The 17,178-nt window shown below is 40.2% G+C and overlaps 1 protein-coding gene across 3 annotated transcripts in view; it reads right to left on the reverse strand.

Moving 5' to 3' along the window:
- Positions 1-17,178, reverse strand: part of ARHGAP18 (Rho GTPase activating protein 18) — a 163,336-nt gene that overhangs the window by 97,867 nt on the left and 48,291 nt on the right. The gene's annotated exons all lie outside the window — the stretch shown is intronic.

Genomic DNA, 17,178 nt, shown 5'->3' on the forward strand with positions numbered 1-17,178 from the left:
AACTGTCTAACCTAAAAATCTCTATTCTCTTTCCATCTCCTTGAGGATGTCAGTGTCACAAGGCCAAGAAGAGGCAGGCTCTAGGGGATTCTTTAACATCCAAAAATGTACTTGCTGTTACTCTTCTTTGTCTGGACTTTACTGAACAAACAGAACCAAGGGGCTAATCTTAAATTTCTAGAGGAATTAATAGTTGCTATCACTAATGCTCGCTCCCCAGCCTGGCCTCTGAGGCCTGTCAGCAGCTTAGGAACAAACGTATCAACCTTTAGCATGAAAGACAAGAAGAAACCTGACAGCTGAAAGGCAGAGATTCTTCTCCCAGATGAAGGTGGGAGCCTTCCCCCAGGAAAGAGAAGTGGGCAGGTGTTTTTGCATTTGAAAACTACAGCAGAATGCTTCCTCGAAAGGCACAGGAATCATAATCCACTTATATGTTATTTTGCATTAAGATGTCCTTTTGGCGGGAGTAACAGAAACCATTGCAAGTGTGAAGGCAAAACACACAGACAGACAGCTTTCTACTCCTCTCTCTCAGCACTCAGGAAAAGCACACATTTTTCCATTTGCTTTCGTGAGGGCCTGAGAAAACAGCACCCCTGGAGAAACAATTGTTCTCTGCCTCCTTCATGCCTGTTATCCCAGCCTTCAAGTTAGAATTCTGAATTCTGAAAGTACAAAGAGTTTTGGCCGTTTAAGCCAACTCGTCGTTTAATTTTAAAAGGGGGCTAGTCAATGTCTGCGTTTAAAAAATCACATAAATTTAAGTTACGAATCTAATGTAAATCACAAGCAAATATCCGATTGTTTTGGCTAAACAGTCAATTAATAACATTTTGTGAATCACAAAATCAATACAAAGCTCTTGCCCGTGTAAATCCACATGTATGTGTGTATGTAAAATGATTTATATGGAAATTGTAAGTAAAAATTAAGCAGATGCCTAATTCATAAAGTACTAATATTATCTTCATATAATGTACAATGTCTAAAGTGGTACATGTCATTAAAATGTATAAAATCACTGCTGAACCAAACACACACTTATCAGATGTATTTCTATAAATGCTATACCTAAAATGGAAAATTCAAATACCTGATGTGGCTTGAGCAAAAGTGGCAGATTTTACCCTTGGCTCAAATCATCTGTCATTGCATACAACATAAAAATTCTCCAAATGTAAAATGATCCATGTTCCAAATGTAATAAAACAATGATAATTTGCATAGTAAAGAAACAGTTGATTACTCACAGGTACAATTTCAGAATTCATACATAAGGTTTGTTTTCAAACAAATAATTACTATTGTCTTTATTTACTTTTTATGCAAGATGTGCAAATAAAACATTAAATAGTGTAAATATTCATGCACAGAGGATATATATCAATAATACAGCATTATGTAGATTTGTAGCATTTAATATTTCTCTCAGAAAGAAGGAAAACATTTCATACTATGATTTCATGAGCTTAAAAAGATATGTCACAATTTAGAAGATTCATGAGGGACGAAAGAACTCTTACATGCCTCACAACATCCAGACATTTTCTTACGCTCTCTGAAATTGTAAATTCAATGCAATCACCATTTATTCAATACAAACTACTTGAGTGATTGAAAAAAGACGCTAGCGGTACACAAAAACACAGTGGAGCAACTGCATTACATCTCGATCCCTTATTTATGGGGCTCAGTTTAAGCTGTTCTTTGTTGAGCAACACAAGGTATGTTACAGCAGTGCACAAAATCCTCGTCCTTTAACAGGTTATTCGAGCCTCCGCTTAGTTCATTAATGAAAAGGAGATGGGGGACAAAGCAGTGAATACGTGAGGGGGAGAGGAGGGCGTGGATGACCCCAAAATTGTCACCTGCAGCACAAAAGCACTAAAACTTTCCCTAAACCAGTCCTTGATAAAGGATGACACAGACTTTGGCCACATGTCTTATCAGCATGGGGCCCTGAGAAGCCTGGGGAACTCCACCCAAAGAGCAAGAAGATAGGGACCGGGGGAGGCGGGGGACCCTGAAACAGGCAGATCCTTTGCTTTCGCCAACTCTGTGGAAGGATCTAGCTAACCTGCATGAATTTTGTGCACTTCAACATTTTGCTCAGTGAGCCAGTACTTCCTAATGAGATCTACTCTTTCGATAACTTCTTCAGGATGCTTGGATTATTAGGATTCTAGGTAGAAATTTAAAGACCATCTCTCTCTAAGCTGCAAAACTGACTGGCCAAGGTGTCACAGAACAGAATTTTCTGAGATATATATATATTTTAAATATCAGAACTATCAATTATAAAAGAAAAGGTACATCCCAACCGGTGCTTCCCTGGCCACCTCCCCAGGAAACATAATTAAGGGGATGTGAACTACCCCACAACGGCACCAACAAATGGTCTCCGGTGGGTGAATAACCCACCCATGTAGCTGCAGGAGTCTTCTCCCACCCGTAGTCTGTTTTTAGGTCGCCAAAAGTCTGCTGAGAGGCTACCCACACACCTCCCTGCAGCCAAGAGCTCTGGTACCTGCTATGCCCTCCAGCCTAATGCCCCACTCCTGGTGGCCTCCTGGGCTCCTGGCTGCTCCTGTAAGACACCTCCATTGCCACTGGTGCCTCAGGCCTGACCCCAGGCTGCTTCAGCACTGACACCCCCAGCACCTCTGTCAGATAACAGGAGCAAATGTCCCTCATTTTCATAACTGCCCTCCTCCCCTTCAGGCTCATTTTTCTGTTCTTGGCTCTGAAGCCCAGGGGGCCCTTCCTTCCCTAGACTGAGATCTGCAGGCCCACTGCCTGAGACAAGGGCTGGGCAGCCTGGGCTTTGTCAAGTTTTTACATTGTGAAATATTTGACTCTTTTCAAAATGCATGCTCCCTTCCTTCCTCCTTCTCCCCAAAGGGGCAGGCTGTCCATGGAGCAAAGCTTGCCTGCACAGGCCCCCTTCTCAAGACTATTCCATCATGCCTGGGTTCCCCTGCAGCACAGGGTTCAGATTCTCCTTCCTCTCCTGTCCTCCCTGCCCTGGGTCTGCAGACTTGGCCGCTCTGGAAGATTGCTCCATGCAAACCACTTGCCCAGAAAGGGTAATAATGTCAAGGAGCTTAAAAAGGCAGAGAATCAGGAATCGAATGGACTTCTTTGGGCGATGTCCACACGCCTTTCTCTGTGGTGGAGCAGCACAGGGCAGCATCCTAGAAAAGCAAGAGTGCTTTGGGTGGCCACAGAACTCTGCTTTTGCTAAGATTAGCAATTTGTGGCAGCGGGACATTTATGGGAACATGTCATGCAGGGACAGCCTGGCCTGGAAATCGACTATTTATAAAAACAGGTCTAGGTTTAGGACCAAGAATAAGGTAATCCCCAACCTTTGGCTTCCTGACAAGTTTCAAATGACTTCGTCTAAAAGTGAGGAAGCTCCAGAAAGAGCTGTGGTGAGGTGATCACTTGGTTAGTAGTTATAAACTAAGAAAATCCACTTGCTATGAAAAATCTCCCTGGCTAAAAGATGGTTATAAGTATATGCTGTCCAGCCAACCAGCCAGCCTTCACTCACCATCTTCTTAAATATTTTTCAGTAATTTAATCAAAAGCGCCTTTGAAACACCAAATAGGTCACTTTATTTTGGGACTTTTGGGTCTGTGGCAGGCCAAGAGCTTAATACCCTTGCAGCCCCCTGAAGTGTCTGAATGACTTTACTAAGTGTAAAGGAGCTGTTCATTAGCACACAGTCATAGCTAAAGAGAATGACTCATATGGACTTCAGTGGAAAGTTCTCATGCAACAGAAAGAGTATTGAGACCACCTTGATTGTTGGGGAGGACCTGCAGCTGTCTCATTGTCCCATTTTTGGGGGAGCTAAGGGAAATCTGATTACTTAGTCTTTATGGAAAACTACAACCACCTAACAGGGATGACGATGGTGATGGTGGCAGTATTTTAAAGGCATGTGACTGTGTCATGCTGGTTCCCAGAGATTGTCAATGCATTTGAAGAGAGTTTCCAGTTTACAAAAGCCTACTGATGGAGAGAGAGCAGAGACGCCCCACCTGGGGCTTTCTGGGGCTTTCTCCTCTTCTGTATCTACAGGAACTTTTACTTCCCCATCATTCCTGCAGCCCCCACCGCAGCCATGGCATGCCCAGACTGCTGCTCTGAAAGACATCCTTCTCTTGAACTGGGGCCCCACTCTCATTCAGACACACATGCTTTGTTTTGCTTTTTGGCGGGGGGGGGGGGTAATTAGGTTTATTCATTTATTTATACGGAGGTACTGGGGATTGAACCCAGGACCTCAGGCATGCTAAGCATGTGCTCTACCACTTGAGCTATACCCTCCCCTCAGACACACATGCTTTGAAGGGAAAAAGCCAATAACAGCCCTTACTCTGCACCACTTAGCAGAAAGAAAATGACCAGAGTTCAAATCAGAACTGATCGGTACACAAGCCGTGCAATGTGAGACCAGTTATTCCGTGTACATGAGCTTTCTCTTTCTTAAGATGTGGATGATAATTCTCACCTTATGAAAAGTAAACAAATTCCATCTTAAAGGGCTTTGAACATAGAGAGTACTCAATAAATATTTGCGTTTTTTTCCATCTGTGATACAATTTGGTCCAGTTACATGAATAGCTGACCCCAAAAGGCCAGGAGACACCTCAAGGCCACGTAAAGTTATTTACTTAAATGGCAGAATTTAGTAAAACTATTTACTACTTCATTGCAGTAAATGGTATCTTGGGGCTTGAAAGCAATTAAGGTTATCTCCCAAAGTGCCTATTTCACTACCAGTGAATTGCTTAAAATCCAGATTGGCATACTCTTCTCTCAGTACCAAAGAAAGCAGAGTTATTATCGCACACACACACACACACAAACTGCCAGACAACCAAACATTCTGTTGTAATTTAACTTGTTCTGCATATAGTTTTAGAAACCACATTCAGGTTTTTTTTTTCTTTTTGTGGAGGGGAGTAATTAGGTTCATTTATTTTTTAAGTCGAAGTACTGGGAATTGAACCCAGAACCTTGTGCATGCTAGGCATACACTACCACTGAGCTATACCCTCCCCCTATTCAGTTTACAAAAGTTGAAAGTGATTAATTTCTATGATTGACATGGTGGTGAAGACTCCCAGAGCAGGTCCAAATCCCAGTCCTGCCACTTAGCTGTAGGACCTCAAACGACTCACTTTACCACTCCAGGCCTCCATCTCTCGTTGTGCAGACCAGGAGTGACACCACCTACCTGCTTGGGTTGTTATGAGGATTAAATAAGTTAGGATAGCATTTCTAATTGAGTGGCAGCAACCCTTACCTGAAAAAAAAACACTAATATTGTCCTATTCTTTTAAATAGAAAAAATAACATATAACATGTCTACCCAAGACCTTAACCCGTTTTCTAAAATTAAACACACAGCAAAAGTCCCATGCATAATTAACAAGCGATAATGTTGAATGTAAAATGCTTACAATGCCCTTTACTGGAGATCAAACTGTGAGTAAGATTAAGCATTGTTCCTAGGCAGTGACACGTCACACATCCTCTTGGCCAGCACTGGGTAATGACCCTTGAGATATTTCCCCCACATTTGTGTTTAAAATGTCAATATTGGGTTTGCAGGCATACATATAAATTTTTCCTATAAAAATATAAGCTAAGAAATGTATTCAATAAATATACGTATGTATATACATGACTGGGACACTGTGCTGTACACCAGAAATTGACACATTGTAATGGCCTATACTTCAATTTAAAAAAAAATTGTACTCAAGGATGTGTGTTCTGTAAAGCTTGAGTGTTAAAAAGCAAAAAACATTCTTACTGTGGAAACATGTTCACCAAGGGGAGACTTTACAGGGCTTGCTTGTGTGGATAAGATGGATAGTGGCCGCAGAAGAAGGGTAATTTTTAAGAAACTATTACTACTACTACCACCACTACAATAAAAAAGCCCCAAATGTTACTAACCCCAAAGTATACAATTTATAACATTTTCCCACATATAAAGAAACTGCAATATTTTGAGGTTTGACAAATTGTGTTCCCTGGAACGTTAGTAGTAAGTGTTCTGCAAAAACAACAATAACAAAACAAAGCAAAACAAAAAACTAAATCAAGTAAGTTCAGAATATTTAGACTATGCTTCTGGCTACCAGGTTTCTTCTAAAAATTCATAATACTAGCTAAGATATTATATGCTACATGGTGTGTTGCAGTAAACTCTTGCTTACACCAAAATAATATACTGCAAAACCTTTTTTTAATGGAACACTTAGTAACAATATTTGACACACAATTTGGGAAACAGAGACCTAACCCTTTGACTTACTTATTGAAGAAATTTTGCTTTAAGAAGATGAACAAAGTATCGGTCTCGACTGAAATGTATTAAAAACCTACTGGGAGGAGCCTTTCATTAGAAGGACACATGACCTGGCCTTAGCTTTCAAGCTTCAGGCTTCAAACTAAACTCAAAAGAGATTAGTCTCTTTCTGTTGCCTGCAAAATGAAGAGGATATCATTTCGAATCTATAATATAGAAATGGGAAAACTGGTGTAAATATATTTCTTAAATGACCCTAAAATCTTAGGAATTGAGCAATCTGACAAAACAACTATAACATTACCATCATTGCTATAGACAAATAATTAAAATGTATGCAGTAGGTTCTCACAAAAGCAGCAGCCGCCTTAAGGAGATACAAAGTATTTCTAAAAAAAATACATACATATTTTAATCTTAGAGTACTGTTTAAAAATTTTTTTTCCTTTCTTTAAGGGAAAAAATGCTCCCCTTGTCCCCCCTACCCCAGAATACAAATGGTGTCCCAGCCACTTCTCTTCCTCTTTGTTTTGAAAGAAGTGTGGCAAGAGGCAAATCCAGTTTAGTAACTGATCCAGCAAAGCAAAATTTCTAAACAAGAAAGAAAGGAAACTCTATAGTGACGCTATTTAGGTATACTAAGGGGCAATGATAGAAGTTATTGGACAACTGCTAAATTTAACTAATGTTTCGGGAGTACAAAAAACAAGCAACTCAAATACCGGCAATTAATTTTCATAGAGCCTCTGGGATATTCTCCATATGTACTAGATGATCTCGAAAATACTATGTACTCCAAAATACTACATCTGTGTCCAAGAGTCCCTTAGAGTAAGTATCACTGGATGCAAACAAACAAGGGCCTTTGGCAACTTTGCTCCTATCAAATAGAGGGAACGTGTTCTTTCCAAGGAAGATCTCATTTCTCAGGACTCTGTTCTTTCCAAATTCAAATTCACTTGATCCTAAAATCAAATGCAAATTTGGAAGCTTTTGTGAAAAACACTTTTGAGAATCAAGCATATTTTCTGGTGAGCATCATGAAATTGAAATCCTACCTAGAAAGTAAACTAAACATGAAACCCCACCCATCCAAAATATCAAATGTCAATCAGTGCACAAATATAGCTGAATTCCTATTATACTTAGGACACTAAATCCATCTAGTGCTTAGGATAAAGAAAAAAATTAGGCCCATGCTTGGGGCATTTATGTTCTTGATGAATAGAAAAAATTTTCCAATATAAAAGTACCTAACAAAGCGAGGCAGAGGGATTAATGCACATAGGATGTGTATGTACTAGTGGAGAATTTTAAAGTCAAGCTTCAGGAAACAGAGGTTTCTGTATAAGAGCAGTTGGCAATAAGACCAGAAAAGGCAGGCAGGGCCAGTTCGAGAGAGACGGGAATGATAACTGAGCAGCTTATTGCCAAAGATGACCTCCCTGTGGGTGAGCCACTCCCTCACCGGGAGATGAAGCCTACTCCCCCATGCTCTTGAATTCCTGCTGGACTATGATTCACTGGCCGATTGGGTACGGCCAAGTGGCACTGAGTAATGTCTGAGGCTAGGCCCTAGGAAGCCTGGAGGGGGTCTACCTAGACTTCTCAGGATGCTCACTCTGGGGTAAGCCAGCGAGAATGTAGAAGTCCGACCACACGGACCCGGCCGTGCTGGGAGGAAGCCCAAGCTAGTCGTGTGGAGAAGCTGCATAAGGAGAAAGTCGACCCACCAGCCCAAGTGTCAAACCTGTGCGTGAAGAGCCTCTGATGGCCTTCTACCTCAGCCCATCTTGCTGAGATGGACCCCAAGAAAGAACTTGACTGGGATCCTCCAGAAACAAGAGAGAAAATTGTCATTTTGGGTCACCATGTTTTGGAGGAGTATGTTACACAGCAACAGATGGCTGAAAAACCACCTTGACCTTCAGGTTAGGGGGTCACAAGTGGTGGTGCCTAGGTCAGGTCCAACCTGCGGACAGGATTTTGGGGGGGCTTACACAATATTTTAAAAATTCTCACTAACATTTTCTAACAAAACTCACATTCTTCTGAGGCCTGAACTTTCTAATCACCCACTTCACTTACTTACTATACAACCTGCCAGGCCCCTATCGATTCTTAAAAAATGGAGAGCAAAGGATGAATACATGTATACCATTACCTAAACATATCCAGTGCGATAACATTGGGAAATCATGCTATAATCCAGAAAGATTCAAAAAAGGCCATAATTCAAAAGAATTTTAGCCTGGAAATACTAAAGCATGCATGTTCCTATTTTCAATAATACATTTAAAAAATGAATAATCAATGATTTATTTAAAAAAAAAAAAGACATCATACAAATTTACTTCTACCTTGACCTGAATAACTTCTAACAGATGATGGGCCATAGCTTTGACAGTATTATTTGGACCAGAGAAAAATGAACAGACACACACTTGGTAACTCTAGTCAAAACATTAATTATAGAATAAGTTGATTGAGTTACATGTTTCTGGACCACCTATAAATAGCCAAAGTTCCTTTCAACTTTCAGTTGCCAACTCACCTTTTCTTACTCAAACCAAACCTTAATTACTCAATAACAAATTCTTTTAAAGTTTTATACCTCAAAAGAGAGAACCATGCCATGGCTTCCTAAGCATGATAGTGACAAAGTTGTTTTAGAATCCATGTGAATTTTATTGCAAGCTCCTTCAGAGCAAGAATTCTTATATGTATTTTATTCTAGGCTTATCATCTACACCCAGCAAGGAACTTCACAGTTGTTTATTAAAATATACATTAAGGTTCTTTTTTAATAATTAATTTTAAGACACTCTACATTTACATATTTTTAATACCTTTCTGAATTACCAAATCTCTTTCTAAGTAGGATTTCAATTTCATGCTGCTCATCAACAGTAAGTTATTCCTCCTATTTTCCTCAAAACATAGAAGGAATCTGACAGATGTGAGCATTCAGAGATAAACCAGATCTCTATAGCCAAACCACCCAGACTTCAAAGATTCTTATTAGTGTGAATCGCAATATTTTTCTTCACAGTTTCAGTTTTATAGGGGCATGATGTTAAAGCATTTCCCACTTTATTAAGTTAATTATACAGTTCTAATATGATTCAAGGAGGATCACAAGAACATTTATCAACCTCCATATTCCTAAATCTCCCAAAATAGATGAAAAATTTAGACAACTGCACCCTCTCTAATGGAAGATAGGCATACGTTTAGGAGATGCAGAAAGACATACTGGGGTGTGCAGTGCTACCAAGTACCTTGAGAAGCACACTGTACTAGAATAAGACAAAACTCAAGGCAGCAAAAAAAAAAAATCACTTTCACACCTCAATTCACAAAGATCCTAACAGGCAACAAAGAAACACTGAACAGTAACCCTCAACTTAGTTGAAGATTTTACTTAGGTTTGAAAAATGTATTTCAAAACCTGTTGTTGGGAACTCAGAACATATTTTCCCAAAGCAACAATGCTACAAATACATGGTGTTTTGAGTTTTCTGGCTAGTGAAAAGAACTGTAGTAATCCAGAAAATGGCACAACTGGAGAATTTACAGCTCAATGGAATTTAAACATCATGTATACTATTTCCCTCCTTGTGGAAAATGGCTTCTGCCTTACTAACTGGCATACATCTGCCCCCTCCCCCTAGTTACTTCCACTCCCACCAAAAAAGCCCCCAGTCTCTTAGAAGTGGAAGCGAAACAGCCTGTTCTTGTGTGCTGTTTGTGAGCAGGAGCTACCGAGTGTAGAGCAACTTGAAAGGCACATACTGGAGGGATCTGAGAAGGACTGTCAAAGAGGGCAGTTTCCTAGCCTAGGGCCCAGTGCACAGTAGGCATTTAAAGTAAATTAATTATGTATGATATAAATGAAGAGAAAAATCAACAGTACAGTCTTCAAAAAGGAACCCTCCTACACTGTCAGTGGGAATGTAAATTGGTGCAGCCACGATGGAAAACAGTGTGCAGGTTCCCTAAAAAACTAAAAATAGAGTTGCCATGCGATCCAGCAATCCCACTCCTGGGCATATATCCAGGGAAAAGTCTAATTGGAAAAGATACATGCACCCCAATGTTCATAGCAGCACTATTTACAACAGGCAAGACATGGAAGCAACCTAAATGTCCATCGACAGATGACTGAATAAAGAAGATGTGTGTACACATACATACAATGGAATACTACTCATCCATAAAAAAGAATGAAATAATGCCATTTGCAGCAACATGGATAAATCTAGAGATTATCATATTAAGTGAAGTAAGTCAGACAGAAAGATCGTATGATATCACCTATATGTGGAATCTTAAACGATACAAATGAACTTACTTACAAAACAGAAAGACGCACAGACATAGAAAAAAAAATTATGGTTACCAAAGAAAAAATAAACTTATGGTTACCAAAGGGGAAGAACAGGAGGTATAAATTAGGAGTTTAGGATTTGCAGGTACAAACTGCTATACAGAAAATAAATGGCACAGGGCACTATATTCAGCATCTTGTAATAAACCACAATGGAAAAAATATGAAAAAGAATACATATATGTATAACTGAATCACTTTGCTGCCCACCAGAAACTAACACAACATTGTAAATCAACTATACTTCAATAAAAAGTTCATTTCCATTAAAAAAAAAAACACATTAGTCTTCAGATGTGTGCACGACATTGGAAGGGTTGAGTTGGGGCTTAAGGAGAATTGGGTGGGGGAACACATCCACCCAGATCTGTGCCGTGGCTATCACACCCTCAGCTTAGCTCTGCTCCATGAAACACCACTTCTTGGTTATAAGATCAAGAGTTGTTCATAAAGTACATAAATATATTTTAAGGGGGGAAGTGTAAAAATTAGCCTTTCTTCAAATACTTTAGTTATGATCATATAGTAGTACTTTTACCTACAAGTGTTCAAATAACCTAAAGTCAATTTGCTCTTCAAGGAACATGAGCAAATAACTTTTCCTTGCTCTACATGAGATGATTTTCTATCTTATTAAGAGTTAACAAATGATTTAGAAATTTATATCCACCCAAGCTATAAAAAGTTATTCAAGACAGTCACCTGGGCATAACAGGGGTTCAACATCTTTAAGCCCATTTTACGATACTTTTTTGATATTCTTAGTAGTTATTCAAATTAAACCATCTGACATATTTTTATAAATATCTTAAACTTATCCCAGAAATATTTTTAAGGTTTTTTTGGGGGGTAGGGAAGTAATTAGGGTTTTTAAATTTTATTATTTATGTATTTTTAATGGAGGTACCGGGCATTGGACCCAGGACCTTGCACATGCTAAGCACACACTATACCACTTGAGCTATACCCTCCCCTGACAAATACTATTTTTCAAATTAAGAAGTTATACTGCATACATATTAAAGCAAACATTTTGCCCCAAACCATTTACAAATCAATCTCAAAAGTGCTTTCTGAAAGAATTTCCACATTAATTCATCAACAAGTAACCATTTTTAACTGCCCTGCATCACCATAGAGAAAACATTGTGCTTTATGTCAAGCATTCTTTTAAATACCTCACATATACTAGTTCATTCAATCCTCACAGTACCCCTTGCGTTAGGTATTATTGTCTCCAGTTTGCAGAAGAAAAAACTGAAGGTCTATGACATTAAGTCCTTTGCTCAAGGTCACACAGCTGACAGAACTTGGACTCTGACCCAGGCAGCCTAGTTCCAAAGTCTTAGTAATCCAAAGGTTACAAAGGTGTGTAATGACTACACCCTACACTCTCTGACACTTATTCATTCATTCATTCATTCAAACTTATTATTTGCCTACAGTAGGTCAAGCATCCTGCTAAGGCCTAGGTAAAGAGACAAAATAAGGCAAGATCTCCATCCTCAAGGAACTTACATTTTAACACACACCTAAAAAGGAAAATGCAAATTAAACCAAAAAGCCTAGCATGACAATTCTGGTTAAGTGAAATGTCTAGGGAAATTTAGACACGGTATTGAAAAAGATTTAGTAATAATACTCCTTATGTGTCTATCTTTTGAATACTTGCAAAAAGCTTCACATTTGATCTCTGTAATTAACTTTGTGAAGCAGACAGAGCGTTCTCATTTCATACATGAGGAATCAAAGTTCTAAACAGCTTCGCAAAAATGCCACATCCCCTTTGGCAGGAATCTGTCCCACCTCCAGAATCTGCTTCTCTAAGACTTCAGATGGTCAAATCGTAGGCTTCCTGGGGCAGCTCAAAAAGATTCACTGGGCAGATCCCCTTTCAAAAATCTGAAATTAGTTAACAGAGAGATGGGTCCATTTGCTATGAGATGTAAGGTACGGAGGGCAACAGGCTGGGGCATCCATGAAGAGCCTAGCTCAAGCTCGAAAAGATGAGATTCTAAAGCCCGTGGACAGAGAAGAATGAAGAATCTCAGAGAGCAATGCGACATGTGACCAGTCCCTGAGGGAAGACAACAGGGCGTATGGTCTTTTCCTTGTGACCCAGATGCTTGCAATATACCTCATTTTCCCTAAAGACACAAGTGTCCTTTGCAAAAGAAACTAGTAAAACAGGAGATGTAGAAGAGATGACATTTCATACTTTTTTTCATACTTAATGGCCTTGAGCAGGGAAAAGACTCCAGATGTAGTAACTGACCACACAGGTCTTCATGGTTTCTGTTTACTTGTTACAAAAAAAGAAGAAAAAAGGGATAAACTTGGCCAGCTCACAGCAACAAACATGGAAGTCAAAAGAATGTGTCTTCAGAATAATCCAGACATCATCCCTTCTGCCCCCTCTGCCCTATCCTACCTGCCTTTACTGATTCATCCCCACTCTCCTCACATAAGACTTCTTATTTTCTATCTCCTCTCACCAAAAGAAAAACAAATATCAATATTGACTATTAACTTTCACAACAAACCATTTCATCTCAGAGTATTTGTATGAAATTAAAAGTTTAGGTCAGGACAGAAATCACCCAGGACAGAGTTCAGGAAAGGTTTGGCATCACACCAGGCCGAGCACAGCTTCTTCCCCAAACCAAGCATGGAGATCACGCTGCTAACTCGTCCCACCCCACCCCCTCCACCCCTACACCGTCAGCGCCCAGGGAACCGCCTGGAGGCCCCAAGTTTCTGCTGTTCCAAGCCCTCTCACAGGGACACCACGAGGGCGACATGCAGGGAGGCTTCTCAGGACCCTTGGGCTGAGTCCAAACCAAGAAGATGCAGGAGAGAGAAGGCTGCCAAAAGGAGTGAGACCTCACAGACCCATGACCATGGAGCACAGGGAGCTGCCACTTCACACAAGTGCAGCCTTGGCCTCTGCGATGCTGGGTCCTTTTTCTAATGTGTGAACGACACTTATGTGTACAGCTAATGAGGAATTTTAACACAGGAGAAAAAAATCATTCATGCTGGTGGGCCCATTATTAAAAACTCTCTAGGCCTAATTGCTGTGCAATCCAGTAGCCATCACATGTCATTAAATGCATCAATTTTTGTGAGTTCATTTTGTTGCAGCAGTTAAAAACATGACAAATACTAAAAACTCAGATACAAAAAGATCAATAATAAACCTTCATAATAAGCCCCAGCTCCACTGAGAAAAGAGAGACGAGGGTAGACAGGGACAGAAGCAAGTGTGCCATGAAAAACAAGGAAAGCTTTCAGCTGGTCTTTTTTTTTTTTTTTTTTTGAGAGGTTGGGGTTCTTGAGATTTATAAATCCTTATCATTGAATGGCATACACCTAATACCTACTACAATTTCCATGAAGATAACTTTAAACAGGCCTGCAAAAATCATAGGCCTCACAGATGAGGTTGGGTAAGAGGCAAGCATTACATAACTAAATGAAGGTCAGACCTGCCCAGTTAGGGTACCAGGTGTGTCTTTTAATGATTCAAGAGAGAATTATGAACTGGGCTTTCTAAACGACACAGTAAAGAAAATCAGTTATTAGAAAGTACTCTTATGCCATAAAATGGAGGACTAGATTGATCTAGAAAACAATTATCCAGGTGAACAGGTTAAAAATACATTTAGTCACTAACTCTTGCAAAATTTGAATGAGGAATCATGCCTTAAACGCTAAAGTTAGGGGAAAAAAAAGAAATATGAGTTCACTTATTGCATGATTGCATTATAAAAACCCTTTACCACCCCTTACTTCACCAAAATCCTACATAATTTTTGATAAATACACAAATTCAGAAGGAAAGAATGCTATTCGTGATCTAGTACCCAGGTTTTTTTTTAAATGCTGCAAATTTATGTGAAAACTCTGACCTCCTCCAGAAAGACAGAAGATGGCAGCCCACTTCCATGTGGCACACGGGGCAGCAGTGGTTCATAAAGAACAGGGAGGCAGCACTCAGTCCAGCTGCCAAAAGGGGACCCACCCACATTCCATTTCACCATAAAAGTCAGTGTTTGCAGCCCTCAGGGTGGCCCGTCAGTGCCCCAAGGCCAGCCTGCTGTAAGTTCAAATTGTAAATGTTGCTGTGGCTCCCAAGGACATTTACAAGGTCTTTCAGACTTCCAAGGCCTGAACTTTTACATTACGGTTAATTTTCAGTGCCGCCATTTTCAGTTTAGCCTATGGATCATGCCCATGTTTCTTAACACATGACAAAATGTTGATTTGCAAAAAACAAAACGAGGAAGAATATGCTATATGCCGCAAAGCTCAGTACGTTCTTTCCTTCTCTGTATCTAGTGTAAAAGAAAGCAGTGACTAGCAATAAACCAGGCACTGTTCTACGGGCTTTACAGGGGTCATCTCTCTTAATCCTGCCAGTGAAGTGAGGACCGATATGAAGTTCAACTTACACGCAGAAAGTTAGGTAAACCCTCCAAGGCCACACTGCTAACGAGTGGGAGAGTCAGGATGGGAACTCATGCAGGCCGGCCCCCAAGCCCAGAGTTTCAGGCTTTATGGCACCATGACCTAGTGCCTCTTGGTTCTGCTTGCCCAACACCAGTGGCCAGTGGGGTCAACAAAACAAGATCTCACATGATGAATGCCATGCATTTATTCACAGGAGACATAAAAATACATCCTATGGCAACCAGTTAAAAGGTCCAATAAGAAGACAAATATCATTTGACATTAATATTTATCAAATATTAGCAAAAACTGATAGAAAGCAAACAGAATGGTTTTTCTTAAAATGATGAGAAAAGTCAAGGAAGACTAGTAAGAAATAGACAAAACGCAGTATTCTTTGAAAAACTGCCTTGCAAAAGTAAACATTAAAAAACACACTTGAAAATTAACAAGTAAATAAAGTCTTATAAATATAGCTACTCATAAAAAGTGGTTTCCTCTGGAAACATTTGACTACGTACAAGTCAGTCAGAACAACTAGTGTTAGTGTATTTCTTCAAATCCTAATGTTGTCAGGAAGAAATATAACCAAAAAAATTCAAAACAGGATTCTTGTAAATATTTGAGAGGTTCTAACCAGGAGTAGGAAGAATTCCTTAATCTGGCATCCAATGAATGTGTCCTGATAAAGACAGATAATGGATAGGAATGGAGGAAATTTTAGCCTAACGCATTGCTTACAAAAATACTAATTCCTACTATCCCAGCTTCCTCAAAAGATCAAAACAACAGTAAAAAAACAACTACGGCTAAAAATCATACACTTTCTGTAAATATCCTAAATCACATACACAACCCTTTACTCTTTTCAAATGGCATATACATGAGTTCATTTTATTTTACTAAACATTTGACTCAACAGTCCATCACAGTGGATATTATTTAGAAGAAACAAAGTCTTGCAATAAGCTAAATTAGACATCTGTGCTTTCTATAGCAACTGTTAAATAGGTAGGCGGGAACACAGAGTAAGTTTTCTCTCTTTCTAAGAGTTTTGTGTGTGTGTGTGTGTGTGTGTGTGTATTGGTTTGGTTTTGACTTTTGAAGAGTTTTTTAAAATAGGGATCAACTTTGCACCTCAGAGCAGATTCTCAATGCTTAAAAGCACCAGTTGACCACCCAGGGCCAGAGCCAAAGCCCTGTGCAACCCCACCCCCAACTTTAGGGCATCACTCCTGATCCCATTCCACCTTCAAGTCCCTCCTCCGTCTGCTCGTCCCCTTCCCACCCCAACTACAGTATCTCAGTTCTTTCAGGCTAAAGAAGGCACCTCCCAAAGACACACTAAGTTTATGTGATAAATGACTCCATGCTTCAGGGTAAAAGCCAGTAAGGACCATCCCTTCTCCTTCCTGCTTGCCTTTCCTCCCAGCCCTCAAAACAGGGCTGCCATCTTCTCCAGCCTAGGACTCTAGCTCAGTGGTGGGAATCTGGGACCAGTATGGGCAAGCAATATGGCAGCCAGCGGGGGAGGCATGTGGGTGCTGCAGCCTCATGGAGAGAGCTCACTGTGAGTGGCTGTTCACCCTGCCGCCCTGTACCCAGGATTCTGCACAAGCCTAAACTGGGAATAATCCTGCTCCAGCCTAGGCTGAGAATGATCCCTTCCTCTCTTTTGTTCTCCCAACCCGCTCAAGTATAGGCAACCCACAACGGGCTACAAAACCGCAAATGTGGGCTAAAGCCTCCATATCTCAATATGAAGCCCCAGGCAAAGCCCTAGAACAACAGGCCTGGCAGCAGCCCACTCCCAGGGTTCTAGTTCTCAAGGCAAAAATGAGAGGCCAGGCCTCGATGTCCCTAAGGTTCTTTTCACTCTCACAATCAAGATCCAAAATTCAGCTCAGATCCTCAGGCCACCCCAGTGTCAAGTCTCTGGAGAATGTGCTAAGTTTGCCCAATTTTGGCATTTTTGACTGTCACGTGGAGTCCAAGTTA

This window comes from Camelus ferus, chromosome 8, assembly GCF_009834535.1.
Source record: "Camelus ferus isolate YT-003-E chromosome 8, BCGSAC_Cfer_1.0, whole genome shotgun sequence".
NCBI lineage: Eukaryota > Metazoa > Chordata > Mammalia > Artiodactyla > Camelidae > Camelus > Camelus ferus.